Source organism: Pelodiscus sinensis, chromosome 31 (genome assembly GCF_049634645.1).
Source record: "Pelodiscus sinensis isolate JC-2024 chromosome 31, ASM4963464v1, whole genome shotgun sequence".
NCBI lineage: Eukaryota > Metazoa > Chordata > Testudines > Trionychidae > Pelodiscus > Pelodiscus sinensis.
Window position 1 is genome coordinate 6,616,040 of NC_134741.1, and position 26,314 is coordinate 6,642,353.

At 53.1% G+C, this 26,314-nt stretch overlaps 11 non-coding genes across 11 annotated transcripts; 7 read left to right on the forward strand and 4 right to left on the reverse strand.

The window, feature by feature from the left end:
* Window positions 1-342: 342 nt before the first annotated feature.
* TRNAS-GCU (transfer RNA serine (anticodon GCU)) lies at window positions 343-424 on the reverse strand. The gene has a single exon. It is a non-coding gene; the product is annotated as a tRNA-Ser (tRNA).
* A 1,692-nt stretch (window positions 425-2,116) lies between these two features.
* On the forward strand, window positions 2,117-2,189 carry TRNAA-AGC (transfer RNA alanine (anticodon AGC)). The gene has a single exon. It is a non-coding gene; the product is annotated as a tRNA-Ala (tRNA).
* A 2,246-nt stretch (window positions 2,190-4,435) lies between these two features.
* Window positions 4,436-4,507, forward strand: TRNAC-GCA (transfer RNA cysteine (anticodon GCA)). The gene has a single exon. It is a non-coding gene; the product is annotated as a tRNA-Cys (tRNA).
* A 457-nt stretch (window positions 4,508-4,964) lies between these two features.
* On the forward strand, window positions 4,965-5,036 carry TRNAE-CUC (transfer RNA glutamic acid (anticodon CUC)). The gene has a single exon. It is a non-coding gene; the product is annotated as a tRNA-Glu (tRNA).
* Window positions 5,037-5,969: 933 nt separating this feature from the next.
* Window positions 5,970-6,078, forward strand: TRNAL-CAA (transfer RNA leucine (anticodon CAA)). The gene is made up of 2 exons: window positions 5,970-6,007; window positions 6,033-6,078. It is a non-coding gene; the product is annotated as a tRNA-Leu (tRNA).
* Window positions 6,079-7,648: 1,570 nt separating this feature from the next.
* TRNAS-GCU (transfer RNA serine (anticodon GCU)) lies at window positions 7,649-7,730 on the forward strand. The gene has a single exon. It is a non-coding gene; the product is annotated as a tRNA-Ser (tRNA).
* A 2,224-nt stretch (window positions 7,731-9,954) lies between these two features.
* On the reverse strand, window positions 9,955-10,027 carry TRNAR-CCU (transfer RNA arginine (anticodon CCU)). Its single transcript has one exon. It is a non-coding gene; the product is annotated as a tRNA-Arg (tRNA).
* Window positions 10,028-15,169: 5,142 nt separating this feature from the next.
* TRNAT-UGU (transfer RNA threonine (anticodon UGU)) lies at window positions 15,170-15,243 on the forward strand. The gene has a single exon. It is a non-coding gene; the product is annotated as a tRNA-Thr (tRNA).
* A 3,672-nt stretch (window positions 15,244-18,915) lies between these two features.
* TRNAS-GCU (transfer RNA serine (anticodon GCU)) lies at window positions 18,916-18,998 on the reverse strand. The gene has a single exon. It is a non-coding gene; the product is annotated as a tRNA-Ser (tRNA).
* Window positions 18,999-20,154: 1,156 nt separating this feature from the next.
* Window positions 20,155-20,227, reverse strand: TRNAK-CUU (transfer RNA lysine (anticodon CUU)). Its single transcript has one exon. It is a non-coding gene; the product is annotated as a tRNA-Lys (tRNA).
* A 4,412-nt stretch (window positions 20,228-24,639) lies between these two features.
* Window positions 24,640-24,713, forward strand: TRNAT-CGU (transfer RNA threonine (anticodon CGU)). Its single transcript has one exon. It is a non-coding gene; the product is annotated as a tRNA-Thr (tRNA).
* The last annotated feature ends 1,601 nt before the right edge of the window (window positions 24,714-26,314 follow it).

A 26,314-nucleotide genomic window follows, 5' to 3' on the forward strand; every position in this document is an offset into this window, starting at 1 on the left:
GAGGGGGAGCAGCTCACACATGCCAAGGGGCTGGCTAGGGGCAGGACATGAGCCTGCAAGGCAGCAGTGACATCACAAGAAACTTTTGCAGCACCTCAGCTCATTGGCTGGGAGGCAGTGACCTCACAGAGGGACCATGGCAACAGCTAGGTGGGACATCTCAGAGACCCCCATGGCCTGGCTGCCTGGAGCCTCCTTTGTGAGGTTTCCCCTTGAGGGCACAAGGGATTGAGGGTCCCAGCTGGGAGTGTCTCTGGAGATTTCCCCTGTGGGGCAGGCAGGGTTGCAGGAGAGGCTGGCACTGAACCTCAGAGAGAGGCAAGAGGATGGGCTGCAAACACCCAATGAGGATGGGATTTGAACCCATGCATGCAGAGCACAATGGATTAGCAGTCCATCGCCTTAACCACTCGGCCACCTCATCTGAGCTGTTACAGTTTGCTTCAAATCACCTGAAGTCAGCACTTCAGGGAACCTTTCTGCCACTTGCTGACTGGCCAAGGACACCCAGGGCAGGAAGGTTTTGGCTTTTCACAATGTTCTCTGGGCTGTTGTACAAAGCTCAGTGCTCGTAACAAACCCAAACACCCCCTGGCTACATCTACCCTGTTTTGTGCAAAAGGTCTTGCCCAACAGTGTGTCCACACTGCCATGTTTAGTTTGGAAAAAAGAAGATTAAGGGGGGACATGATAGCGGTTTTCAAATATCTAAAAGGGTGTCACAAGGAGGAAGGCGAAAATTTGATCCTCTTCGTTTCTGAGGACAGGACAAGGAGTAATGGGCTTAAAGTGCAGCAGGGGAGGTTTAGATTGGACATTAGGAAAAAATTCCTAACTGTCAGGGTGGTCAAATATTGGAATAAATTGCCAAGGGAGGTGGTGGAATCTCCCTCTCTGGAGATATTTAAGAACAGGTTGGACAGACATCTGTCAGGGATGGTGTAGACGGAGCTTGATCCTGCCTTGAGGGCGGGGGGCTGGACTCGATGACCTCTCGAGGTCCCTTCCAGTCCTATTATTCTATGATTCTATGATTCTATGTGCTGTTGCACAAGAGAAGTGCTTTTCTGTAAAAGCAGCCATGGCAGTGTGGATGCTCTCCTGCGCAGGAAAGCTCTGATGGGCATTTTAGATATTTGGCTTTCTTGAGCAAGAAACCCCTGTTTCCGGTCCACACTGCCTCCTTGTGTACGAGTTCTTGCACAAGAGGGCTTATTACTCATGGGGAGAGCAATAACTTCTGTGCAAGAAGCCCTGTTGTCTGATGCTGCACTATAAATTTACTTGTGCAAAAATGTGCCTTCAGTGTAGACGCTCTGCAAGTTTTTACACAAGAGCAGTTGCTCTAGCACAAAAAGCCTGCAGTGTAGACGTAGCCCTGCAGTGTAGACACAGTCTGAGAGGCACGAGGAAATGAAGTGGCCAGAGCCTCCCCCAAGCAGGCTGGCCCTCAACAGGATGGGCACGTCTACACAACACCCTCACCTAGAAGTGAGCTGTGCAATGTGAGCAGCTGCCCGGGACCCCAGGGGAAGGTCTGTGGGGAGTTTCCAAGGCAACAACAACTACAAAGTTTCATAATCTGCACTCATGTGACTGTGATTTATTCCTCCACTAACAAGTGTCTCTGAAGGGATGAGAAATGCAGGGCCCAGGTGCAGGGAGCCGGGTCACGTTCTCCTGCCTGAGTCTCAGTCTTGGCTGAAGCCTGGCGACAGAGAGAAGAGGCCAATGCAAACCGCCCATGGCAGCGAGGGAGTCAGTACGTGGGTGGGTGAAGCAGGGAGCTGGGGGCAGAGTTCAGCTCTAACTCACTAGGGGTGCGTCCCATAGTTCAAAATAATCACTGCGCCTATTTTGAAATAGCTTATTTTGTAATTTGGGGCTGGCTACACAGCACTTCGAAATAAATCCGCATGCAGGGACGTCGGAATAGCGAGCCTGTTATAGCTTGAAATAAGGGGCTTGCTCTTAAGACGTGTCAGTGTGATATGAGCACCACGTCCTAAACCTCCGAGCTAGCCGGCCCACAGGTGTGAGTCTCACAAGTAGCACTCGCAGGGATGTTGTGGGCTCTGGAACAAGGTGGGGGAGGCAGCAAAGCCTTTTGCAGGCAGGGGAATTAGCTCAAGTGGTAGAGCGCTCGCTTAGCATGCGAGAGGCAGTGGGATCAATGCCCACATTCTCCAATTACAGCACTGTCCTTTAATTTCAGTGGCCCCCTCCATCTTCCTTCCTTCTCTCCCAAAAGAGACAGACACCCCCCCTCTCCCCCCAGCAATGCCATGCTAGAGAGTGGAGATATCAAACTCACCAGCCCATCAGGCTCTGGGGTGCAATGGAAAGCACATTAGACTTCTAAGCTGTAATGGTTAATGTGAGTCCAGCTAGACATTCAAAGATTGTGGGTTCCAGTCCCACCAGAGTCACTTTAGCTGCTTCCTCATTTCCAGGATGCAGCTTTTACAGACCAGTCAATCCTTAGGCTGACACTGGGGTGGGCTGGCATCCAGGCAATTCCCAGCAGACCCCAGTGAGGATGGAGGAAAGGGCTGGTCCTTGGGGTTGGGACTGGGGGTTGTTCTGAAAGGCTGCAGGTGCCGTTAGACCATTTTGTCCCTCCCTGTCTCCTACTAGTGCTGAGCAACACTCAGGCTGTGACACGGCTGCCAAACATCCTGGACAGTTAATAATGAGCCAGACAGGTTGGTCAGTAGCTCAGTGTGCGGAGCCTTAGATGAAACATTTAAAGGTCCCTGGTTCAATCCCAGGCTTTGCCATGTCTCTCGGTGCAGCAGGGCCCTCTCTGCTCCCCTTATCATGCCCCTGCCCTGTGACATCCCCTCATACACCCACACAGCAGCCCATCTTTGCTTCTAAACCTCCCTCAGATTGGCTACTTCTGCTTCCTTGGCTAAAGTCCCTCCCCCTGTGCGTGTGGCTGGCAGGGATTGCTAGAGGGATCCATTTACATGTAGCTTCACTGAAACCCCCCTCATTGGCCTGCACCCAGGTCAGTCCATGTGTGTTAAAGGGCCTCAGGGAGCACAGAGCAGAGGGATCCCCTCGACACACACACACAGTCCCAGCCCCAAGCCTCCCCCATATCCCAGATCCTGTGCCCTGACTTCTCTACCTTCCACATCCTCACCCTGCCCTGAGCCCCCCCCCACTCTCACACACTCCCCAAATCCCTGCCCTGAATCACCCACACTCCACATTTTAATTTTTTACAGGTACTGTCCTATCACAACCCCTCCCCCAACTTCCTGCCTTGAGCCTCTGCCCACCCAAGTGGTGGTGCCCAATAGAACAGTCCCTGTAAGAAATGTGTCACTTTCACCCCTGGGAGCAGCTCAGCCAGGCAAAGGGGCTGCCTGGGGCAGGACATTAGCCCTGGAGGGCAGGGGTGGGTGTGGCAGTGACATCACAAGGGCCTTTTGCAGCCCCTCAGCTTATTGGCTAATGGAGGTTGGGAGGTGATGACCTCACAGAGAGTCCATGACAATGGCCAGGTGGGACAGGCTGCAGGGCAGGGGTCATCTCAGAGACCCCCCCATGGCTTTGCTGCAGGGAGTCTCCTTGAGATCTGCCCTTGAGGCCTTTTTGGAGCCTTCTCCTTTCCCACGACTAACTGACCTAGAAGGCCGACGTCTCTGTGGAGAATGGAAGAGCTTCCAAGAAGACCATTGTACATGGAGCAGGGGAATTAGCTCAAGTGGTAAAGCGCTTGCTTTGCATGTGAGATGTAGTGGGATCAATACCCACATTCTCTGATGAGGGGAGAAATTTCCAATTTTTCTTTTTGCCAGCCAGGGGGCTAAGTGGCTCCAGTAGCCCCCCCCCCCCCCCCGGCCCCGGTCCCCACTTCCTACTTGCTGTCCCCAAAAGCCAGCCACTTTGGGGCAGAGAGCTGCTGGACACCAGCCCTCCTGGCCAGACAGTGGCAGGAGCACTGGAGTCAGGTTGCAGGTGGGGCAGAATTAGCTGCATTGGAAAAGTGCTGCCTTTGAGCATGAGAGGAAGCAGGATTCACTCCCATCTTCTCCCAGTGGCTCGCTGGTGCTGAGGGGCCAGTCCCTTTCCTGCCGCCCCAACTCTTATTCCCACAATGCGCTTTGTGCAGGGGCCGCTGGTCTTTCTGCCAAGGTGCGTGGCTGGGAGCCAGGACTCAGGACCCTTCCTAAAATATACAAATCCCCGCCCCCCACGAGTCTCTGTTCCACTCACACTGTCTGGCTGCTGCCCACATGGAGCTCAGGGGCCAGGGGGGTGACTTGCCTTGCAGCTGTGACAGCATCAGACCCCTGCCACACGCCTGCTCAGTGTGGAGACCAAGCCCAAGGGTGGCACCTGGGATGTGAGTTACACAAAAGCCTCTTGTCTCCTGTTCCTTGTCTAGTTTCCAACATTGGCTGCAGATACTATTTTCTGTGGGGGTGTAGCTCAGTGGCAGAGTGGTTGACTGCAGATCAAGTGGTTCTTGGTTCAACTCCAAGTGCCCCCTTTGAAAAAGTCCTTTTAGTGGGAATATTTTCCTTTCCAGTTCCATCACACTCTGGCTTTACATTGCTTGAGGTTCTTGACATTAATAAGAACCCTTAATGCAGAGCTACTCAACTTTGGAAGCCCTGGTGGCCACAATGAATGGCATTTCACCAGGATGGACAGGGCAGGTGTCCTGAGCTGGTGTATTCTAGAAGCTGGGAATGGGTGACGGGAGGGATCACTTAACAATTGTCTGTCCTGAGGATTCCCACTGGGCAATGAGATTGGCTGCTGTTGTGAGACAGGATCCTGGGCTAGTTGGGCAACTGGCATGGCCCTGTCTGGCTGCTTTGATGTTCTGTTTGGTTTCTGTTCTTGTCCCCTCTGGGCAATGGAAAATGGACCCATGTCCTCAAGGGGACAGAAAGTGGCCTGTGAAAGGCTAGTGTAGGTAAGGAAAGAGCCTTGTTCATGTGTCCCTGATGGTCTAGTGGTTAGGATTCAGCACTCTCACTGCTGAGGCCTGGGTTCAATTCCCAGTCAGGGAAACTAGCCTCAGTTTTCACCTGACATCTGCCAAGTCATTCATCTTACCTCATTGTTCCAGCAGCTGTGACCCAAGAGGTTCACTCAGGGCCCCTTTCCCACCTCTCCCTCACTGCCAAGACAGCACCTGCCATTTTCACAAGCCCTTCAGAAGGGGCGGAGCTGGGTGACTCAAACTGCCCCTCCCCTCTCCCATGTGGGCAGCCCTGCAGGAAGCTCTGTGGCACACACAGCACTAGCCCAACGCACAGTCAGGTGGGCACAAGATCCATTGGTTCAGTTTGGTTGTTGAAGGAGACAACACAGAACTGGCTCCAGCCCCCACTCAGTAACCTGGGGAAATGACCCACCAGGCCTGGGCCCCTCGGAGAGGCAACGATTCCCCACTGGCCAGGGCAGAGCCTCCCTCTGACACAGTCATGGAGCCTTCTCCCCCTGGTCCTGCCTCCCTCTTCACTCAGCTCTCACTGCTCGGTGCTGCCAGGGAGGGGCCTCACTGCGAGAGCCGCCTGGGCAGGTTCCTGCCACAGAGACACGTCCCAGAGCAGGACGGATGCTCAGACCGACACTGAGTGTTGCTCAGCGCTGGGGTGAGACAGGGAAGGAGAAAAGGGTCTAACGGCGCCTGCAGCCTTTCAGAACAGCCCCCGGCCCCACCCCAAGTACCAGCCCTGCTCAGGATCCCCAAGGGCACTGACACAGACTCCCTGGCACAGGACAATCCCAGGCTTCAGTTCTGCCAGCCAGAGTTTTCCTCTCTTCTGTTTCCTGTCAGCTCCCTGTAAAACACCTCACAACGGTAGATGAGGGTGAGTGGGGATAAACCCAGCTTTGCTGTAGAGCGGCTGTTAGGTGGGGAAAGAGAGGTGCTCCCTTTGCCTCCCCGAGCAACTCACACATGTAAGAAAACTTTGGTTGAATACCTTCACACAGCTGTCAGGATGGCCGAGTGGTCTAAGGCACCAGACTCAAGGTTCTGACTTTCCCTCAGTTGGGTGTTCTGGTCTCTGAATGGAGGTGTGGGTTCAAATCCCACTCCTGACATGGCTTCCTTTTTATATCTAGAGAAGTGACCTCATTTCAATGACTCCCCTGACATTGCAGGATCCCTTGCTCAGCATTTCTCTCAGGCTGCATCTACACAGCAGCGTTCCTTGGAAATAACGGCCATTATACTGCAGTAACAAAGGGAGCGTCTACACAGCAATTCCATTATTCCGACTTCTATAATGCTCCATCCAGACCAGTGGCCTGAGGAGCCAGGAGGTTCCCAGGCTGCAGACAGACAAGCCCACAGGCAAAGACAAAGTGGAGTCGTTGGGACTTCAGCCCAGCAGGGTCTCTGTGTGGCTCCCAGACCTTTTGTTTCCCATTTCCAGGGGCACACATTCAGCAACACTCACAGGCCCCACACGAGGGGGCTGGTTTGATGCTTCACCCCACGGCCCAGCAACGAGCCCCCAAACTTCCCCTGTTCTACGAGCCCGGTTTGCTGTGTGAATTTTGTGTGGCAGGTGACGTCAAGCCTGGGCATTGGGATTATCTGCCAGTTCCCCTGGCCCTGGGACTTTGCTGTCTTCACATCTGTGATGGCCGAGTGGTCAAGGTGTTGGACTAGAAATCCAATAGGGTTTCCCTGAAGAAGTTCTAAGCCTGCTCATGGCGAGGCCTGTGCTTTGGTCACTCCCCCTGCTAGTGTAACTCTTCTGCCAGGTAGTGCTGGCAGCAGCCAGGGCTGGGTTCGATGTCTAGGGGTTTCTCTTCATTCATCTCACACAAAAGTGGCTTGAGTCCCCACCCAGCAGCCTGGGAAATCCATCCCCCCGTCCGAGTACCTCGGGGAGGTGATGCTTCCCCACTCGCCAGCACAGAGTCTGAATGTAGAAAAGAAACTCTTAATGAAAGAGGGTGAGAAGTAACGTGGCATTCGCCTGGGAAAATACCACAAGCAGGGTTCAGAACCAACCCACAAATAAGTCTCGGCTCAAGTGGCTTGAGCAATGTCCTTTGCCAGCAATGTAAGACCAGCAATTTACGTGTCCCATTCACATGCCCAAACTTTCTCTGTACCTCACTCCCAGTTGCTGCCCTTGCTCAGGGCAGATAAGAGCTCAGGTGTGATTTTCAGAGCTCACCTCCCACTCTTGGAGGGAGTGGGCATAGGAGGCATCTCACCCTCTCCCCATGAGGAATAAACCCTCTTGTGCAAGAGCTCTTGCACAAGAAGGTAGTATGAACGGGCAACAGGGTTTTTTTCATGCAAGAAACCCCTATGGCTAAAATGGCCATCAGAGCTTTCTTGCACAAGAGAACGTGCACACTGCCATGGACATTCTTGCCCAAAAGCACATGGCAGTGTGGACGTGCTCTTGCACAAGATGTTTTGCGCAAGAGCTCCTGCACAAAACAGTTCTTGTGTAAGAAGCCTGCAGGGTAGATGTAACCAATGGGTGTTTGGGTTTGTTACCAGCACTGAGCTTTGTACAACAGCCCAGGGAACATTGTGAAAAGGCAAAACCTTCCAGCCCTGGGTGTCCCTGGCCAGCCAGCGAGTGGCACAAAGGTTCCTGGCAGTGCTGACTTTGGGTAGTTTGAAACTAACCTCACCAGCTCAGGTGAGATGGCCGAGTGGTTAAGGCGATGGACTGCTAATCCATTGTGCTCTGCATGCATGGGTTCAAATCCCATTTTCATCGGGTGTTAGCAGCCTTCTCTCTTGCCTCTCCCAGATCTCTCTTCAGTACAGTGCCAGCCCTGCCTGCCCCAGCCCCTCCCACTGCAGCCTGGGGAAAGGGGAAATCTCCACAGAGACACTCCCAGATGGGACCCTCAATCCCTTCTGCCCTCAAGGGGAAACCTCACAAAGGAGATTCCAGGCAGCCAGGCCATGGGGGTCTCTGAGATGCCCCAGCCCTGCAGCCTGTCCCACCTGGCTGTTGCCATGGACCCTCTGTGAGGTCACTGCCTCCCAGCCAATGAGCTGAGGTGCTGCACAAGGCCCTTGTGATGTCACTGCTGCCTCCCAGGGCTCATGTCCTGCCCTTGGCCAGCCCCTTGTCATGTGTGAGCTGCTCCCCCTCCCCTGTCACTCAGGGCTGGTTCTGGGGCTCACACAGGGAACATCAGAGGCTGCTCAGGGGGCCACATGCCCCCAAGGTCACCTTTTAAATGTCAGGGCAAGCCAGGATCTATCCCGTCCCTTCCCCAACACCCCACCCCTTTGCTGAGCCCCTGCCCTCCCCAAACCTTTCCATGGACTCTTGGTTACTAATGGACACTCGCCACTAATGACATAATCACACCCCAGCCATTTTGCTAGGGCTGCAGCTGGGGAGAAAAGTTTCATTTAAATCATTAAATGATTAAGCGTTTGAACTGTCTCATGTTAGTTGATCAAACTTCATTTTAAATAAAGGAAAAACATTACGGCCAGCACACAAGGTTTCGGTGCTGCACCCCTAGAGACTCTGCAACAAAGACGACACATGAGAAGAACCCAACTTTCTGCTCCTCCCAGATCAGCAATGTCATCTACTTGGGGGAGAAGTTGCCCTGGACAAAGTAAGGTTTTGCAGGCACCTTTTGATAGCTCAGCTGGCAAAGTAGAGGCCTATAGTGTGTGTTTGGCAAGTGATCTTTAGGTTGCTGGTTCAACTCTAGCTTGAAGGAACCTTTCTTTTCCCTCCAGCGTGGCCTTAGCAGAAAGCAACCAAGGTGGTTACCTTGGGTCCATGTCTTCAGAGCCCTGCACTTCAATTGACAAAAGGATTGTGGGGAGGAGCTGCCAATCACATTTCTTGGGCTGTGCAGGTTTTGTCCACACACAAAAGTTCTTTTGGAGCAATGGCCGTTATTCCACAACAACAATGCAAGAGTCTGCATTGGAACCGGCAGTTTCCCACCACGTCTCACTTGAGAAGAGGCAACTTGTTCCCCTTCCTCTCATCTCACGTCTCCCTTGTCTCCGTTCCCTTCAAAGGTCTCCTCCGCCTCAGGACCTGCCTCCTCAGGGCGCTGCCCCTCTGCCACTGGGCTGGGAGTGGGAGACTCCACAGTCTCTGCACTTGGGCTGAGAAGTCTCACGGGGACTCGTCTGTTGATGGGTTAGTCAGCCCGATGGCCAGCCGGATCCATTCCGTAGCGCTGCCCAAGAGGGAGCTTTCCCAATCTCCACTGGTATTTCCTGGGGCTTTGTGTAGGGGGATTGGGCTTGGCCATCTTCTATTTTGGAAATGCCTCTTCCTTGGAAAGCAGCTCCCAGGAGTTCATGGAACTTCTTCTTCTCAGCTTGGGAAAGGGACAAGCAAGGGGCGATGGGACAGGGGTTTATGTGATGATGACAGGGGTGCAGAAAGCAAATAAGAAATTATTTTTTTGCCTACTTAAGAACCAGGGTGACAGAATGAAACTGGTAAGTAACCGAGTTAAAAAGGAAGCATTTTTGTGCTCAGTGGAACTCCTTGCCAGAGGATGTTGCAAAGGTGAAATCTACAAGGTGTAAGATCCACGTCTCCAAACCCCACCAGGCAAACTGTCCCATGGGCTTCGCCCACACCATGCTCAGGGCCCGGGGATTTTCTGTCAGTTTGCCAGACCAAATAACTAGCTCGCTGCCCACCCTGCTCTGGAATCCCTGCCTCTCATGGGCCTTCTCATCCTTAGGGTCCGCTTTGTCTCCAGACAGACCCTGCTCTGCTACAGCCACCTCCCTCTGGCTGTCACTCCTGGGCCTTCTGGAGCAAAATGTTCCCCTTTATTCTGACTTTGGATACCTGGGCTTTTAGCACTCACACCAGCATTGGCTAGTGAGGGGCCTGAACAGGTTCTGTGGAGCAAGGGAGAGAGCCACTTGAGAGCATCTTTGCCAACTGTCTCACAGAGCAGAAGGTGGTAAGCTCTTTGGCAGTGAGAGAAAACTGTCACCCCAGGTGGGACTTGAACCCACAATCCCTGGCTTAGGAGGCCAGTGCCTTATCCATTAGGCCACTGGGGCACACAAAAGGCAACCCCAGAGTCAGAAATTCACCCTTCTAAATGGCCCTTTTTCAACTTTTTGCTCCTGATGAAACCCCTTTGAAGAAGCCAGATACACAGGAAGGGCTGATCACACCCCTCTGAAAATCAGCTTTCCATGGGTATCTGTAGCTGGCTCTGAGTCATGGGCCTTGACGTCTCGTCTCCCTCCCGAAACCAGGGAAGTGTCTCATCAGGGAGCCGTGCTGGTGCTCACACTGCTCCTGGGGAAGGGAATGGGTCCCACAGTGGCTGGGGCTGGGTGGGGAATGGCGGGTTGTTACGGAAGGATAAAACACAGCTATATTGCCGAGGGCGCGGGAGGCCGGCCTGGTGACGCCCTGGGGGAGCTCTGCAATGTGATCCTGGCTCCCAAGGCAGCAAGTGCAGAATCTCCCTCGGCAAGCGCAAGAGGCTCCGAGTGGCCTGGTCTGAATTGGGCTGGACGGCCCCACTGCTGGAGTGTCTGAGCCAGACACTAGAGTTACAGGCACGTCTCTCGCACCCAGAGAGGTCCTGTCACAAGCTCCCTGCCACTCCCAACATGCAACAGGGGCAGGTCCAGCCTGTTCTGTGAAAGCTGCTCTGGAAATCAGAGAGCAGCTAAGAGCGACTGCAGTGGGATTCAAACCCAGAACTGTTGAATGATTGGCCTAACGCACACCAAGCACCACTGCTTAGACACCCAACATGCTTTCTGCTATGCCACGGAGCCCCAAAGTTGTGGGCTCTGGAACAAGGTGAGTGGGGCAAGCAAGTCTTTTGCAAGCAGTAGAATTAGCTCAAGTGGTAGAGTGCTTGCTTAGCATATGGGTGGCAGTGGGGTTGATACCCATGTTCTCCAAATGCAGCTCAGTTCTTATGCCTTATTTTAAGTGTTAGGGTCTCAGTGGCCCCCTCCCTCTTCCTACCTGCTTTCCCAAAAGAGACAGACCTGGCTCCCTTTTCTTTTCCCCCAGCAATTGCCATGTTGCAAAGCAGAGAGTGGTGATATCCAGCTCCACAAGGTATCAGGCTCTGTGGTGCAATGGAAAGCATGTTGGACTTTTAAGCTGTAGTGAATAATATGAGCCTAGCTAGTTATTCAAAAGTTGTGGGTTCAAGTTCCATGAGTGTCACTTTAGCTCATTTCCAGGGCACCTTTTACAGGCCAGGCAATCCTTAGGCTGACATGGGGGTGGGCTTGAGTCCAGATAGTTCCCAGCAGACCCCAGTGAGGGCAGAGGGAAGGGCTGGTCCTTGGGGCTGAGGCTGGGGGTGGTTCTGAAAGGCTGCAGGTGCCGTTAGACCATTTTGTCCTTCCCTGTCTCCTACTAGTGCTGAGCAACACTCAGGCTGTGTCTACACTGCACTGCTCTTCTGGAAAAACCTACGCACATTTCAAAACCCAATTTGTGCAGCTTTTTCTTCTGCTTTTTTTGGAAGAGGCTTTTCCAACATTTGGCCTGTGGACACTGGGCAAGTCACACAAGGGAGGCACCAGGCAGAGCCAGCCCAATGCACCAGCCTCCCAGGGCAGGGGAGGCCAAGGCACAAGCCTCCAGCAGCTGCCTGGCCTGATTCATCTCCCTTCCCCAGGCTGGCACCAAGGGGCATTCTCAGCTGATGTCACCCCACTCTGTCACGTGGGAGTTGGGCTCATCAACAGGTTGGTCAGCAGCAGCTGCACGTACTTGGGCACCCAGGGGAGCAGCGGAGCAGCAATAAGAGCAGAACCTGTGTTTCAAATCAGGGACCTTTTGCATGTTAGGCAACTGTGATAACCACAGAAACAGAAACACTCTTTGGCTCTGGTGGAACTTGGCTGACTATTCTGTTCCTGGCTCTTTCTAACACCCTGCTCTGCAGGGGAGGGGGATGCACCTTGTGAACACTCCACCTCTTGTTCTCAGGGAAGCCACTAACCCGAGCTGCCAGCTCCTCATTTCCTCACCAGCCCCTTGATATTTGTAGCTCAAAGCTGGAGCTGCTGTGGCAGGAGGTGAAGCTACAGAAGCTGATGGGGGACAATCAGCAGGTGGAGGGTTATTTTTCTCCTCCCTGGGCTGATGTAGCTAGAACTGAGGAGAAGAAAATCCTCTTCCCTTCTCTCTCTGGATCTACTAAAGCTGGACCCCAGGACTAGACTTTTTCTTTCTAAAGCCCTGGTGAAAGCTGACAGCCAATTGCTTGCAGACTGAGAATGTGAGTTGAAGAAGAGCATCGCCCAGCATGGGGCTTGAACTCATGACTCTGAAATTAAGAGTCTCACACTCTACCAACTGAGCTAGCGAGGATGTATGCAACAAAACTTCTCACACCCCCATCACAGCATAGAACAAGCCAAGTGTTCTCAAGTGCCTGACTCAAGGCTCTTTCTTGCCCCTAATGTGGGGTTCTGGTCTGTGAGGAGGTTTAAGCTCAAATCCCCCTCCTGACACACCCACTTCTTTCCCCACAAGGAACGGCCCCATTTCCATCTCTCCTGTGACAGGAGAAGGGGCCGGTTTCAGGATTTCTTTTAGTGCAGCAGCAAGGGGAGATGGAGGGAATTCAAGACCCTTTGCAAGCTTTGTTCTCATGGCACCAAGTGTGACAGGAGGGGTGTGAGCTGGGGATCCTGCCCCGCACAAGGGGCATTTGATTGCACCCAGGGGCAGCAAGAATTCAGGCCCTCAGGCCAATGTTTGGGGACAACGTGTGAGCCCTCCCATGAGCATTTTCTCCTCCCACTGGGGAAGGCAGCTGGGCAGGACCAGTCTGCAGCCCACGTCCCTTTCAGCCCCAGGTGCAGGAGGTAACAGAGAGGGGAGGAAAGTCCATGGCCAGAGCCTCCTCCCAGCAGTCTGGCCCTGCGCAGAGTCTGTGCATGATGGAGCCTCTCCCAGCAGGGCGATGGCCTGTTCTCTGCAACGTGCTCAGCTGGTTCATTTTCTGCAGGAACGAGTGGGATCCATGCGCCCTGTTCCCCAGTGACAAGTGTGTGTCCTCTTCTCCCCTTTCCATAGACACAGTAGGCCAGGGGGCTAAGCACAGTAGGCCAGGGGGCTAACACCCTTCCTGTTTGACCTCCTGTGAAGTTGTGGTGAAAAGCGACTCGGCCCCAGCCCTCCTGGGCCTGGCCGTGGCAGAAGCACTGACTGGAGACAGGTTGCAGGTGGAGCAGAATTAGCTTAACTGGAAAAGTGTAGCTGGCCCAGGGATCTGGAGCAAGAGCTGTCCTCGTGTTTTTTGCTGTAAAACGTTGCTTCTTGGCTGTTTGGCTAAGACTGAGTGATTCCTGCGTCTCAGAGAGGATAAAAAGCAGTGAGAGGGAGACCTTGGCTGCAGGATCCACTTGTGCCCATTTTCCGAGAGCAAAGTAGAACCTTGCTGCTTCCTCCCCACATCGCATTGGCTGGGAATTAAAGCCAGATCAACTTGTTGGAAAGCAGCTATGTTCACCACTACACGACCAATGCATGCGGCTGCAGCTTGTGGGAAAATTAGGGAGGTGGGAAAGTGGCTGCTCTGTATCACCCGGGGATCCGGCCCAAGAGCTGTCCTTGTGTTTTTTGCCGTAAAGCGTTGCTTCTTGGCCATTTGGCTAAGCCTGAGCATTTCCTACCTCTCAGAGAGCCATGTCACAGGCACAAGCCCCCTCTGGCCTTCCAGGGACACGTCCCAGGACCAAGCAAAGAGCAGCAAACGCCAGGCACTGTCAAGGTCTGGGCCACAGATAAAGTCCCTGTTGGAGCTGTGGTCGAAGGAGGAGTCTCTGCAGGCCCTGCAGTGCAGGTGGTGGAATGCGGACATTTATGGCCCAGTGGCTGATGGCCATATATGCGAGGTACCACCTGCTCCTGCAGACAGTGCTGCCAGGTGCTAAGTTCCCAACACTGGGCTGAAAAGTACAACCACTGCTGGGTGTAACTCAGTGGTAGTGTTTGAGTGCCGATTGTAGAGGTCCTTGGTCCAATGTCAAGTGCCCCCTTAATAAGTTGATTATCCTAAGTGAAACATTTGCACCTCCAGGTGTGTCAGTCATGGATTTCTATTGCACAGGGATTCTTAAAATGTCAGCAAACCCCTCGTGTGTTCTTGTGCCAATGCACTTAAACCAGGCAGACGGGTCCCTCAACTGAAACCAGTTCAAACCTGCTGGGTGTCTGGTTTCTATTCCCATCAGTTGAGCAAGGCTGAGATCTGAACGCCCATTGGCTGTTCTGTACAGAAGAACAAGAACCACGTCCAGCTGGAGAGGAATTGCCGTGATCAATCTTCTGGAACTTGATTCAGCCAGTCTAACTAAGACTCACTAAATCAAACCCAGAGGGCACCCCACCAGCATCCTGCACTTCTGCTCTTTGCTCCCTTTGGCTTCCTGCTGTGGGGACATGGCCAAGCTCAGCTGAAGGAAGCCGACTCCAGGTACATATTGAGGATGGTAGGAAAAGCAGGCACATTGGTCAGGCACCGCTGGTTTCAAACACACTCAGCCTCACCTACAGCTGGGAGGCAGTTTGCAGTGAGCTGAAAAGAAACTGGCTGTCTGAACCAAGGCTCAGGATATTTCTGGATCCAGATGTGCAAACAGCTGGCAGCCAAGCTTGTTGCCATTGTTAGGAGTGTGACCAAAACACAGGCCTTACTGCGAGCAGGATTCATGCCTGCACAATGAAACACTTCTGGATTTCTAAGCCAACTGCTTAACCACTTGGCCATCATTACTACGGGAAAGCTTCACCTATATTTATCTGTGAACAAAAAAATTGTTGCTTGATCTTTGGCCAACTCAGATGGCTACAGGGCAAAGAAATTCTCTCTTAATTCTGTGCCCTCAGGAAGGGACCAACCTAAAGGAGGCCGGGCCCCCACCTGGGGTCTCCAACCCAAACTGTGAGACCCAAGGGCTTACAATCCAGACGATTAGTGTTTGCTGCACTTTTCCCTCCCCTGAGCACCGCTAAATCTCAAGGCCAACTCTACAGCCCCAGTGGCTGGGGGAGATGTGCATGTTAGAGCCTCTGCCCACTGAGCTGTAGCCTTCTGTGCCCAGGGAGCCAGACACCACCAGGGGAAATGGGAAATGGCTGCAGTTTGGGAGTCAAAGGTGTTGTCTGGGACCATAGAATAGATCAGTTTTAGGTACTGGTCAGTAGAAGGCACCATGGCTTAGCTGGCTAAAGTATCTGTTTTGTAAACAGGGGATCCTGGGTTCAACTCCCAGTGGTGCCTTGCTGTGGCCTTCACTCACATTTTCCTATGTCCTCTTGGGACACAGAAGAGGCCTCCCCTGGCCACCCATGGAACTGCTGGTTCAGGAAAAGGCTGATTTGAGAGGCTGGTTAGGGAGAAGGAAACCAGAAACCTGGAGCGGGTGCAGAGGTGACTGGCACTGGCTGGGCAGGGCTCTGACTCCCACTGTAAGTCCCTGGGTAGCGCACACTGGCCAGTGAGTCCTGCTCCATGGTCGTCCCAGTGCTCGGTCTGTGAGAGACGCGCCTGTAACTCCCTGCTGGGAGTGTGGGCCCTGCCCTGCCTGGTGGGGGAGGGGACAAACACAGGCCGGTTGACAGAGGCTCTGACACTCCAGCATCGGGGTCGTCCAGCCTGTCAGCCGGATTTAGACCAGGCCGGTCGGAGCCTCTTGCGCTCACCAAGGGGAATTCTGCACTTGCTGCCTTGGGAGCCAGGTTCACATTGCAGAGCTCCCCCAGGGCTGTCCCACAATGTCTCCTGCCCTCGGCAACGTGGCTGCGTTTTATCCTTCCCCTTCAGTGACAACTGCCCATTCCCCACCAGCCCCAGATCCTGTGGGACCCACTCCCTTCCCCAGGAGCAGTGAGCGCCAGTGCGGCTCCCTGCTGAGGCTGCGGCTGTGGGAACAAGCCCCTGGCTTTGGGAGGGAGATGAGATGTCAAGGTGTTGAGTTTCACCCATGGCTAGTGTGGGGGTGACTCACACTCTGGGGGCAGTTGGAGGTGCCTCCTGAGAGCTGATTTTCAGAGGGGTGTGATCAGCCCTTCCTGTGTTTCTGGCTCCTTCCAAGGGCTTGAATCTGGCACCTAAAATTGAGGAATGTGCATTTGGAAGAGCGAATTTCTATCTTTCTCATCCTTGGTGTCTCCCAGTAGCCTAATGGAAAAAGCAGTGGGTTCAAGTCCTATTTGGGTTGACAGTTTTGATGTTTCCTGTAGATGTAGAGTCTCTTTGGCTTCCTCTTTGCCATGTTATCTGTGAGATGTTTCAACACTGGGCAAGTGTCCTCAGGAATTGCCATTTTCCCCGGGGCAGGACCCCTCAGGAGCAGACAGTGACACTGGTGTTAGGCGCAGACAGGAGGAGAGTGTTTCCTAAAAGCTGAGGTGTGCACAGTGAGGTCACTTGCAGAGATGCTGACGCTGGCGTCTCTGTATGCACCTTGGCACCTGTTACCCATCGGTACCTGCCACGTCTCAACCCCCTGCCAGCACCCAGACAGAAGGCCAGTGCACATGGAGCCAGCGACCGTAGCGAGGGAGGCGGCTGCAGCACAATTCCAGGCCTGGGGCACATTGAACAACTGTTTGAAATATTTTTAAAACAAAAAATATGAAAAACTTTAGGCTCCATCTGCACTGCAGGCTGCTTGCCCAAGAACGGTTTTGGGCAAAAGTTTTTGTCCAAGAGCACATCCACACTGCTATTCGCTTCATCCCCAAAACAAGGCAAGATAGCTCAGTTGTTTGAATGTTAGTTTACTAAATCCAGGGTAATGAGCTCAATCCTTGAGGTAACCATTTAAAGATCTGGGGCAAATCTGTCAAGGATGGTTCTTGGACCTTCTATGAGACAGAGACAGGACTAGCTGACCTCTCAAGGCTCCTTCCAGCTCTATGAGGTGGTTTATCTCCTTATAAAGAGCATGCATGGACAATCTCTTGTGCAAGAAAGCTCTAATGCCTGTTTTAGCCATCTTTTCCAATGGTTTACTGCACATTTTCTTGTGCAAGAATGCACATTCAGGGTAAACACTCCGCTAGTTTTTGCACAAGAACAGCCATTCTTGTGCAAAAAGCCCATAGCAGAGACCATAGATATGCAGTGTGAAAAACCTCACAACAACAAGCCCACCCCAGCAGGTCCTATTGAGATTTGAATTCTAATTGCAGAATACAAAGTTGGGAGAGCTGCCCCTTACAACATGGGACCAACAGGATACAATATGTGGGGGTACCTGGGATACTCAGTTTTCTGGCTGGCTTCTGCACTTCTGGTTTCCCTCCTGCTGCTTCATCTCTCTGGCTACAACTACACGGCACATTTATTTTGGAATAAGCTGGTCTTGAATAGTGATTACAAAATAGCTTATTTCGAACTAGCATGTCTGCTCTGCAGGGAAACCTCACAATAGTCTGAGGCAGGCTCCCCAGTGTAGACGAGCTACCTCGATTTAGAGCCCTGGGAAGAATAACTCAGAATGGCCCCGGGGAGGGGCTAGTTCAAACTAGCAGCAGTGGCACAGCTACACAGGCCTTATTTTGAAATAGCTAATCTGGAACAGGTGTTATTCTTCGTAGAATGAGGTTTGCAGAAGTCGGAATAAGCCGTCTGTTACTTCAGAATTATTTCAAAATAACGGAATTGCTGTGTAGACTCTTGCATTGTTATTGTGGAATAACGGCCATTGTTCCAAAAGAACTTTTGTGTGTGGACATAACCGGTGCAGCCCAAGAAATGTCATTGGCAGCTCCTGCCCACAATGCTTTTGTCAATTACAGTGCAGGGCTCTGAAGACATAGACCCGAGATAACCAGCTTAGTTGCTATCTGCTAAGGCCAGGCTGGAGAGAAAGGAATCGCTCCTTCAATCCAGAGTTGAACCAGCAGCCTAAGGATCACTCACCAAACACACTACAGTCCTCTGCTCTGCCAGCTGAGCTATTGAAGGTGCCTGAGCAATGCTAGTTTGTCCAGGTTGTCCCTTCTGCAAGTCCCAGGACAACTTTTCCTCCAAGTAGATGGCATTGCTGATGAGGGGCAGAGGAGCACAGGGGCTGTCACAGGTACTTCACATGCAGACAGACCCCCTGAGTGAAACCTGAGCTAGATCCATCCATGTCACAGCAAAAGGAAGAAAGTTGGGTTCTTCTCATGTGTCTTCATTGTTCCAGAGTCTCTAGGCGTGTGGCACCGAAATCTTTTGTGCTGGCCATAATGTTTTCCTTTATTTAAAATGAAGTTTGATCAACTAACATGAGACAGTTCAAACACTTAATCATTTAATGATTTAAGTTAAAATTTACTCCCCAGCTGCAGCCCTAGCAAAATGGCTGGGGTGTGATTATGTCATTAGTGGCGAGTGTCCATTAGTAACCAAGAGTCCCTGGAAAGGTTTGGAGAGGGCAGGGCACAGAAAAGGGGTGGGGTCTTGCAGAAGGGACGGGATAGATCCTGGCTTGCCCTGACATTTAAAAGGTGACCTTGGGGGCATGTGGCCCCCTGAGCAGCCTGTGATGTTCCCTGTGTGAGCCCCAAAACCAGCCCTGAGTGACGGGCGTTGAGGGGGAGCAGCTCACACATGCCAAGGGGCTGGCCAGGGGCAGGACATGAGCCTGCAAGGCAGCAGTGACATCACAAGGAACTTTTGCAGCACCTCAGCTCATTGGTTGGGAGGCAGTGACCTCACAGAGGGTCCACGGCAACAGCCAGGTGGGACAGGCTGCAGGGCTGGGGCATTTCAGAGACCCCCATGGCCTGGCTGCCTGGAATCTCCTTTGTGAGGTTTCCCCTTGAGGGCAGAAGGGATTGAGGGTCCCATCTGGGAGTGTCTCTGTGGAGATTTCCCCTTTCCCCAGGCTGCAGTGGGAGGGGCTGGCACTGAACTGAAGAGAGATCTGGGAGAAGCAAGAGGAAGGGCTGCAAACATTCGATGAAGATGGGATTTGAACCCATGCGTGCAGAGCACAATGGATTAGCAATCCATCGCCTTAACCACTCAGCCACCTCATGTGAGCTGTTCAGGTTTGTTACCAATTACCCAAATCCGCCACTGCCAGGAACCTTTGTGCCACACGCAGGCTGGCCAGGGACACCCGGCGGGAAGGTTTTGGCTTTTCACAATGTTCCCTGGGCTGTTGTACAAAGCTCACTGCTCGTAACAAACCCAAACACCCCTTGACTACATCTACGCTGCAGGCTTCTTACACAAGAACTGTTTTGTGCAAGAGTTCCTGCGCAAAATGTCTTGTGCAAGAGCACGTCCACACTGCCATGTGCTTTTGGGCAAGAATGTCTATGGCAGTGTGCACGCTCTCTTGTGCTGGAAAGCTCTGATGGCCATTTTAGCCATAGGGATTTCTTGCACAAAAAAACCCTGTTGCCCATTCATACTACCTTCTTGTGCAAGAGCTCTTGCACAAGAGGGTTTATTCCTCATGGGGAGAGGAATAACTCTTGCCCAAGAAGCCCTTTTGCTTCATTTTGCTGTAAACTTTCTTGCACAAGAACGCGCGTGCAGTGTAGATGTTCCTCAAGTTTATGCACAAGAACGGCCATTCTTGAGCAAGAAGCCTGCAGTGTCGACGTAGCCCCTGGGTGCCCAGAGAGGGGCTGTCTAGTCACAGTCTGGCTCGGCGCGCGCTCTGCAATGGGAAGATGTCCACGGAGCAGGCAGATGCACACGGCTCTGGTGGGCCCAGCATCCAGAGGAGCGTTTCCAATATGAGTGTTTACAGACAGTGTCCGTCTCTGGTCTGATTTCACAGTGTGGTGAGACACTGGCACCCACAGCAGCATGGATGGGGTGGCTGGAGGGAGTGGCTGGCGGGCGGCCGGTAGGAGCAGAGGAAAGTGGCCAACGGAGAGGGTGAGCCTCATTTGCATATCGAATGAGCCACCATTGTTGTGGAAGAGGCTCTTGCGCCAGAAGGTGCAGGGGACAATCAGCGGGCGGAGGGTTATTTTTTCTCCCCCCTGGGCTGATGTGGCTAGAACTGAGGAGAAGAAAATCCTCTTCCCTTCTCCTCAGAAGATGGAAATTGCAGTTGGTTCTCTCTCTGGTTCTACTAAAGCTGGACCCCAAGACTAGACTTTTTCTTTCTAAAACCCTGATGAAAACTGAGAGCCAATTGCTCACAGGCTGAGAATGTGAGTTAAGGAAGGGCACCGCCCAGCATGGGGCTTGAACCCATGACCCTGAGATTAAGAGTCTCACGCTCTACCAACTGAGCTAGCCAGGCTCTCTGTGAAACATTTCCTACTATCCCATCACAGCATAACAGGAGCCAAGTGTTCTCCACTGCCTGACTCAAGGCTCTTTCTTGCCCCTAATGTGGGGTTCTGGTCTGTGGAGAGGTTTGAACTCGATCCCCACTCCCGACACACCCACTTCTTTCCCCACAAGGAACGGCCCCATTTCCATCTCTCCAGGGACAGGAGAAGGGCTCTGGCCTGTTCTCTGCAAAATGCTCAGCCTGTTTCATTTTCTGCAGGAACGAGTGGGATCCATGCACCATGTTCCCCAGTGACAAGTGTGTGTCCTCTCCCCCCTTTCCACAGACACAGCAGGCCAGGGGGCTATGAGCCTCCAGAGGCCCCTTCCTACTTGGCCTCCCACAAAGCTGGGGTGAAAAGCTGCTAGACCCCAGCCCTCCTGGGGCAGGCCATGGCAGAGGTAGCAGGATTCACTCCCATCTTCTCCTGCCCATGCCCTGGTGCTGAGGGGCCGGCCCCTTTCCTGCTGCCCCAACTCTTATTCCCACATTGCACTTTGTGCAGGGGCCGTTGGTCTTTCTGCCAAGGTGCGTGGCTGGGAGCCAGGACTCAGGGCCCTTCCCCCAATCCTCCCTCTGGCCCGCTCACACTGTCAGGCTGCCTCCAGCACAGGCTGAGCTCAGGGGTCAGGTGGGTGACCTGCCCTGCAGCTGTGATGGCATCAGACCCTTCCCGCTGGCCTGCTCCATCTGGAGATGGAGCTCCAGTGGCCTCAGACACCCAGGAAGAGGAACAAAACTCTCTTTATTGAACCTCAGGTGATAGAAACCAAAACACCTGAACCTTGTAATAACCTCCTGAGTCTTAGTAGGTCCCACGGAGATTTGAAGTCAGATTGCAGGATTCAGAGTCCTGAGTGCTGCCCCTTACACCATGGGACCTTTGGTGTGAAAGTTCAGTGGGCACCTCTGACTCTCAGCTCTCAGGCTGGCCTCTGCTCTCCTGGCTCCCTCCAGCTGCTTCATCTCCCAGGACTCCCTGTAAGAAATGTGTCACTTTCACCCCTGGGAGCAGCTCAGCCATGCAAAGGGGCTGCCTGGGGCAGGACATTAGCCCTGGAGGGCAGGAGTGGGTGTGGCAGTGACATCACAAGGGCCTTTCGCAGCCCCTCAGCTTATTGGCTAAAGGAGGTTGGGAGGTGATGACCTCACAGAGAGTCCATGACAATGGCCAGGTGGAACAGGCTGCAGGGCAGGGGCCATCTCAGAGCCCCCCCCCCCCCCCCCCCCCCCCCCCCCCCCCCATGGCTTTGCTGCAGGGAGTCTTCTTGAGATCTGCCCTTGAGGCCTTTTCGGAGCCTTCTCCTTTCCCACGACTAACTGACCTAGATGACAGACGTCCCTGTGGAGAAGGGAAGAGCCTCCAAGAAGGCCTCTGTAAATGCCGCAGGGGAATTAGCTCAAGTGGTAGAGCGCTTGCTTAGCATGCGAGAGGCAGTGGGATCGTTGCCCACATTCTCCAACTGCAGCTCAGCTCTTATCCCTTATTTTCACTGTCAGGGGCTCAGTGGCCCCCTCCCTCTTCCTACCTGCTCTCCCCAAAGAGACAGACTTGGCTCCCCTTTCTTTGCCACCAGCAATTGCCATGCTGCAAAGCAGAGAGTGGAGATATCAGGCTCTGTGGTGCAATGGAAAGCATGTTGGACTTTTAAGCTGCAACAAAATACAGGACTATGTAGCACTTTAAAGACTAACAAGATGGTTTATTAGGTGATGAGCTTTCGTGGACCAGACCCACTTCCTCAGATCAAATAGTGGAAGAAAATTGTCACAACCATATATAGCAAAGGATACGATTAAAAAAACCGAACACATATGAAAAGGACAAATCAAATTTCAGAACAGAACGGGGATACCGGGTGAATCCTCTGCTCTGGTGGGAGCAGCAGCAGGGTGGGTGAGTGCCCGGGGCAGGGGCTCCCCATTCTCCCTGGGACAGAGGCCCCTGTGGAGGCCCTGTGGGGGGAGGGTGGGGCAGGCTGTGCTGGAAGAGGCTGGGGGTGGGTGGCTGAGTGACGTGAGGATTGAAGAACAGGACCCAGAAGCCTGATGCTGAAAGTCCCCCTCAGTCTGGAGTTTCACACCCTGACTGATCAGAATAACGTGACCTCCAGTGAGATACAGCCCCACAGCCCAGCCTAGGGATGGCTCAGCCAGTGGGTTAGAAGCACCGGGACACAGAGAGACTCAGGAGCTGCTCAGAGACAAGCACTGGCAAGAAGCAGAACAATTCCCTGAGCAGACGATTGGTTCTGGCTCATTTGCTGGGACTTAAGGAGAACAACAAAGTCCTGAGTCTCTTTCCTGTGACTGGCCCCTGCTCAGCCAATCAGAACTGGGACTAGAACTGGAAGGCTGTGTCTGCACTGGTGGGTTGTGTCTACACTGGTGGGTTATTGCGCAAGACGGGCCACACTGCCCACTCGCTCTTGTGCAAGAAGTTTTATAGTAAAGTGTAGTAAGAAAGGGCTTCTTGCACAAGAGCTCTTCTTTTTTCAAGCAGGTGTAAGTCTTCTTGCACAAGAGCTCAGGACAGGGGTTTCTTGCACAAGAGAGCGTCCACACTGCCATGGATGCTCTTGCACAAAAGCACAGCAGCATGGATGTGCTCTTGCACAAGAACCTGCCAGTGCAGATATAGCCCGTGGGACCTTCGGAGACAAAGTCCAGTCCTGTGCCTCACAGCAGGACTAAACAGCATCCAGATCCAATGTCTCGCCAAAGAAGGGAAGTTACCAGGAATGGGGTTTGAACCCACACAGACAAATGTTTATTAGCTCTTAAGTCCAACACCTTAACCACTTGGCCATCCTGGTGATGCTAGGAAAAGCATACATGAGAAAGGTCTCTCCCCAAACAGCCCAGGGACTCGCTCTCAGAGCATCTGCCCGTCCCACCCCTGTACCAGGGCTTCCCACCGCGAGGACGAGAGCCGCCACCTCCCCACAGCGAGGAGGGAAGCAGGGAAAAGGGAAACCAAATGAGACAAAACCCAACGTCCCCAGGGATTCCGAGGGACAGAGGCCTGGTAAGGAAAATATCCCTCCCCCCCTTCACCCAGTGTTTTCCCTGCCTTGCTTTCGGCCAGCCCCCATGGATCAGGCCAGTGTTTCCAGCCTTTGTGTTTGTACCATGGACAGACAAACCATTCACAAACCTTTGCCAGACCAGTAACATTTTATTTACATATCACTGCGCATGCGCAGACTGCACTGAGCGCCGCACCGGGCTAAAATCTACTCTCCATGGGCGGGCAGATTGCCCTAAGTGCCGAGCCCTGCAGATCTGCATACACATTATGCAAATAAGTGTAAATATCTGCAAACACTGATCTGCTCGCTCCCCCAACCTCGCACGTGCTGGGAACTGGCAGCAGTTTCCCTGGACCCAGGCTGGGATCGAAGCCACCTCTGCTGGGAGCAGCCCTGGGCCAGATCCTCCTCCTAAAGCCCAGGGGGGCTGCTCTCTGGGGGAGGGGCGGGGGTATCTCTTACCTGCCCCCACAAGGGGCAGGGACTGGGCTGGGGGCACTGCCCTGGCAGAGGTTCCTACATTGCACCGGCCCTGCGGGAGATTCCCCCTCCTGGCAGGTGGCACTGGGGAGCTCTGAGACTCCAGGGCAAAGGCTTCCAGCCCCCCAGGCCTGGGATTAGGAGGCCCTGGAACCAGGCCCCCTGGAGTAGCACTGTGGATAGGGGGCTCTGACCAACAAGGGGGCTGGCCCCAGAGCCCAGGGCCTAAGCTTGCCCAGGCTCATACCAAGGGGCTCTCTGTGGTGCCAGGCGGGGGAGGGAGGCCAGGCCCAGGCCGGTGGGAGAAGGGGCAGCGCCTGCCAGGGCAGCAAGGGGAGCTGCAGGGAGCGAGACGCGGCGTTTCTGCCTGGATCACTCAAGGGTCATTCTGTGAGTGAAGCGCCAGTGACACCCCTGTGCTGCTGGGTTCTCCTGCCCCTCCCCTGCGAGGCCGTCTCCTTCGGGGGCTCTTGCCCTGGCACTCGTCCAAGGGCCACCTGGGCAAAGCAGCCTGCCCCAGGCACCTTCCATAGCTCAGCTGGCAGAGCAGAGGCCTGTAGCGGGTGCTCGGCAAGTGTCCTTAGGTTGCTGATTCGACTCCAGCTGAAAGGAGAGATTCTTCTCCCTCCCCCTGGCTGCAGGCCCGGCCTTAGGACCAGGCGGCTGCCTTGGGTCTGTCCCTTTGGGGCCTGGTGCTACAATTGACAAAAAGGTTTTGGGTACCAGCTGCCAATCAAATGTCTTGGGCTGCGCAGGCCTTGAGTCATGGCAAGAGCTGGAGGGGAATGGGGAATGGCTGCACTTTGGAATGGGAAGGGGGTGTCTGGGACCATAAAGTAGAACAGTTTTAGGGCTGTTTCTAAGGAGGGCACCATGGCTTAGTTGGCTAAAGCGCCTGCCTCGTAAGCAGGAGATCCTGGGTTCAACTCCCAGTGGTGCCTTGTTGCCAGGTCAATGGGTCTTTTCTTCCCACCATTCTTCAACATGTATCTGGAGTTGGTTTTACCTTCAGTTGAGTTTGGTGGTTCCCTCACAGTGGGAGTAGGATAGTAGCAAAGGGCAGGAGGTGTCCTAGGGGTTTGGTTTAGTGAGGCTTAGCTAGACTTGCTAAATCAAGTTCTGGAAGATGGATTTCAGCAGCAAGCTCCATCTGAGTGAAGACATGGCCTAATGATGACTCACAGAAGCTACATCTACACTAGAAGTTTTCTCCTTAAAAAAAATATGTTAATGAGGGATTCAATTGCATGAGTCACATGAGTCACAATCTCATTTGCATATTTTCTGCCAATGGGATTGTTGTGCAAAAACAAGCAGTGCGAACATTTTTTTTTGCACAAAACCCCCTTTTTTCACAAGATTCTTATGCCCCCCCAGAAGAGGTATCCTGATCTTGCAGAAAAAGGGGGTTTTGCACAAAAAGAAAACTTCCACACTGCTTGTTTTTGCACAGCAACTCCAGCACAAAATCAGTTTGCCAGAAAATATGCAAATAAGATCATGACTCATGCAAATGAGACCCTCATTAGCACCGTTTTTGCTGAGAAAATTCATAGTGTAGTCATAGCCGGAGATTCTGGTGCTGATCATGCAATAGAAGCACATTATGTTTAAACAGCTGCTGTATGAATGTACCGGAAAGTCACAAGGATCAATGATCTGTGTGAAAGGCAGGTGGCCAGTAATTAGAGCCCCATGTATGTTGTGTGCACAAGGGAAGGTAGGAATGTGCACCGGGCAGTCTGATAATGGTGTTTAGTGTGTGTTTGTAACAGGCTCCTGCCCATCTCCGCTAGATTTGGGCACCTCCTCCACCAATTGCAATACACACTAGGCTGTTCCTCCCCAGCTGGGTGTGGTTCTTGTTCTTCTGTACAGCACAGCCCATGGAGACCAAGGACCTGCCATTGGGCTTCCAAATCCCACCCTTGTTGAACGGATGGAAACAGAAACCAGACCCACAGCGTGTTTGAACTGGCTCCAGCTGAGGGACGGGTTTGCCTGGTTTATGTGCATTGGCACAGGACAGCAGTAAGGGTTCGTATTCATTTATAGAATCCAAAAAATAGAAACCTAGAATGTAATGGAATTGGAGAGATAAATATTTCCATTGAATGGTCAGTTGGATTTGAAGTAACACTCATATAATTTGTAGTCTATCACTGAGCTGCTCTCCCTGATGTTTGCACTGTTAGGAGTCGAGAAGGGAACAAGAGGCTTTTGTAGCCCACTCACCCCTGGGCCTGTCTCCATCACTTCTGCCTCTGCCAGGTGAAGGGAGGCCGCTGGGCCCAGCATCTTTCTACCCAACCAGGGCCGGCTTTTGGGGAGGTGGAGGGGCCACTGGAGCTGCTCGGTCCCCTGGCTGTGTCCAGGGGGAGGTGGCTCTGCTGAAAGCCAGACTGGTTTTCCTGTTGTTAGGCAGGACCCCGCAATCCATGTTCTCTCCTGCTTTTGTAGCCTCTGTTGCCTTCTGCAGATGTCCCTTCTGATGGGATAGGCACGTTCTTCTCAGGGTTTGGGTACGATGTTGCCTTAGGCA